This window comes from Apis dorsata, unplaced genomic scaffold, assembly GCF_000469605.1.
Source record: "Apis dorsata unplaced genomic scaffold, Apis dorsata 1.3 scaffold_382, whole genome shotgun sequence".
Classification (NCBI taxonomy): domain Eukaryota; kingdom Metazoa; phylum Arthropoda; class Insecta; order Hymenoptera; family Apidae; genus Apis; species Apis dorsata.
The window spans coordinates 1496050-1499436 of NW_006263644.1; the positions used below are offsets into that span (position 1 = coordinate 1496050).

At 29.1% G+C, this 3387-nt stretch overlaps 1 protein-coding gene across 2 annotated transcripts in view; it reads right to left on the reverse strand.

Moving 5' to 3' along the window:
- The window catches only part of LOC102677163 (glutamate receptor 1), a 286138-nt gene that overhangs the window by 235687 nt on the left and 47064 nt on the right, over positions 1-3387 (reverse strand). The gene's annotated exons all lie outside the window — the stretch shown is intronic.

Consider the following 3387-nt stretch of genomic DNA (forward strand, 5'->3'; position numbering starts at 1 on the left):
ATTTTACGTTCGTTGTAATAAGATATATTTTTAGGATTTAGGATATTTTAATTCTTGAATTCAAGGATATCATGTATTTACTACGTTAGAGAAGATTAATTTTTTATATTTTGAATTTAACGAATTTAATTTTACGAATCTATATAGAGTTATTTTACGTTCGTTGTAATAAGATATATTTTTAGGATTTAGGATATTTTAATTCTTGAATTCAAGGATATCATGTATTTACTACGTTAGAGAAGATTAATTTTTTATATTTTGAATTTAACGAATTTAATTTTACGAATCTATATAGAGTTTCGTTTAAATGGAATATTTACTGTTTCTATCATTTGCATCAGTCTTTAGAGTAAAATTTGGAATTTGGATTATGAGTGTGGATATAATTGGATATAATTTTACGTTCGTTGTAATAAGATATATTTTTAGGATTTAGGATATTTTAATTCTTGAATTCACGCATATCATATATTTACTACGTTAGAGAAGATTAATTTTTTATTAATTTGAATTTTAAGCTTATAATTGAATATATTGAATTTTTTTTTATTTTCTATTGTATTATTGGAAACAAAATATTGAATTAGTGTAATTTTAAACAATTTTGGATATATTAGAACGTTAAATTTTTAAAAATTCTTTTATTGGAGAGGGACAAATATTATTGTTTTCACGATAATTGTAAATTTGTCCTCTTCGCAATGAATATTGCAATCAATGTTCAGCGTTGTAATCATTCGAATAATTATGATGCTTGGTTGTAAAATTGGCAGATCGAAATATAATCAATCGTGACAAAGCCATTAAACTTGACCGACTATCATTATTATTATTCGTCCATATTCGAATACGATTCGAATACACTTCAAAGTGCTTGTATTACATTATTTGTGTAATGTCAGCCACGTTGGAAATTTCACTTGAAATTTCATCGATTATTTTGTCGCTTCGAATATAATTATTGTAAACCTGATGTTTGCTCGTTTTCGTTAATGTTTCAATTATATATGTATATATACGTGTATATTTTCCAAAACTGTTGAAAAAAATCACTGTTGTCGTACCAACGATTGAGAGACCAACGTTCCCAGATATATTTGCGAAACAATTGTAGAGTGGAAACGAGCAACATCGAAAGCTTTCATCGATAAATCGAACGAAACACATTTTTCAGGAATATTATTTAAACTATAAACATTACTTGTGCGATAATGTTTTCCAGTATATTTAAGAGATCATTCTAAAAACCACTCGTATCTCGAGTTATCTCATATTTGAGAAAAACTTAAAATTTCATTATTTGTTTTATTAAACAAATAAATTTTTACAAAATACTTAAAATATGCGCGATATTTTAAATATAAGATACTCAAAATATTAAGAAATAACTGAATTGTAATTAATTGAAAAATATCGTATTCGCGAAATATACGTGAATTGAAAAAAAAAAAAAATTCAACAATGTCATAGCTTCGAAATGATTGCAACTCATTCTGTACAAATACAAACAACAGTTCTTCAGCAAATTGCCTTCCATTTTTTATGAATCATTTCCAACCATATCGATATTTTCCCATTGTATTACATATTAATGATAAAATTACCATTTTATGATAACAGAATTAAATACCACCTATGTCTATTATTAGAACAATATTTGCAAACTCAATATACATCTGAGTAACATATCTTTAATCATCGAAATGATGGAGAAAGTTTTGGAAAATGACAATAGACGTTTTTTAATACACGATATTATTAAAGTCAAGGCACGAATGATTAGAAATCGATACAATTTCCATGTATCATCTTGTCTTCGAGTATACGATGTGGAATGTGAATTATTCGAACATCGATTATCCAAACATCGAGCTCCTAATTCCTGATCGTCCACATTCCATAATGTGAAATTCTAGTGCTCGAGATATAAGAACAATTACCAAGGGAATGACGGAACAGTTACGATTATTATCACTAATTTAGGATCGAGTTGTCGGTTAACTTGTCCGAATAATCGACATTCCATTGGTCTTGAATAATTTCGAATGATTAATAAATAAAAAAAAAAATAAATTTGCAGTTTTGAATAACAAAACTTAAGTGAAGAAACTTATCGATCGATAAAATACTTGCGAACGAAGAAGAGAAATGAAAATTGAATGGTTTGAAAAAAGTGAGTAATATTTAGAAACGAAGAAACGAATAATATCGAGTTTTAAAATTATTCATTTTTTATTTCAAAATTTTGTATTATTGATGTAAATCAAAATGATAATATAAAGTAATGGTATAATCAATAGATAATATATCATCTTGCATATTTTATATAAAATATCCAGGATATCCAAGTTCAAAAATTTATTTTCTTTAATTGATCAACACAATTCAACTTATTTAACCAAAGAAGAAATATTCCTTCGGAAATAAACATTATCGGTGTAATTTATTTTTAGACTCGATGAAATTCCATTAAAATTGGAAAAAATTCGAATCGTTATCACTCTGAAGATATTAATTTCCGGCCAGTGAACGAAAGATCATTAGTAACGCGGAACCTTGTCCTTTAAAACGTGTTTTTGTTTATCTCGATACGACTTCCGGTTCCCGAGATATCGTAAGGAACAAGGTAATTTTTACTTCTCCTTGTTTCTTCTTCTCTCTCTCGCGCCTCGTCTCACTGACCTACCATAAACTGACAGACGCGATTCCTGGAACCTAGTTCACATTTCCACGAAAAACATGTAGATCATCCATTCATAATTTCTTCACAGAAATATCCCTTTATTTATCCCGGCATTGAATTTATTTTGATGAAACAAAAAAAAAAAAAAAAAAAAGTCACGTTTCCACGTCTCTTGAGTGAATTTTGATCGCGAAATTGTTTGATTCTTCCCACGCTCTTCGCATAAAAATTCGAAGTTTCGAATGCAATGCAATGCCACGACGAGTGTATGCTGTTGTAATACAAAATACGTAGAAATACCGATACGTATCGAACGTATTTTAAATAAAAATCCGGATTAATAATTAATTTTTTTTAAGAAAAATTTTCTAATCTAAAACCTCTAATTAACGATTCGTGTAACTGGAAACGTGAAATAAGGGAAGACGTAAATATGATGATAAATCTTGGAATCGTTGCTACTTTTGATCCCCTCCCCCCTCCCTTTCTATTCCTTGCTACCGAAGGAGAATACACACGTAGATTCGAAAGAAGCGAGCTGAAATACGGGATGCCTTCGAGATACATGCATTTATTCAACGCGGTTCGAGCAATCCCGCTTGGCAGGAAAAGTGTTACGAGAAATGGATGGGCCAATTTTCTATTTCGCAGCGCCTCGGGCCTGGCACCTCTACTGTATTCCTATATTTTATATATATATA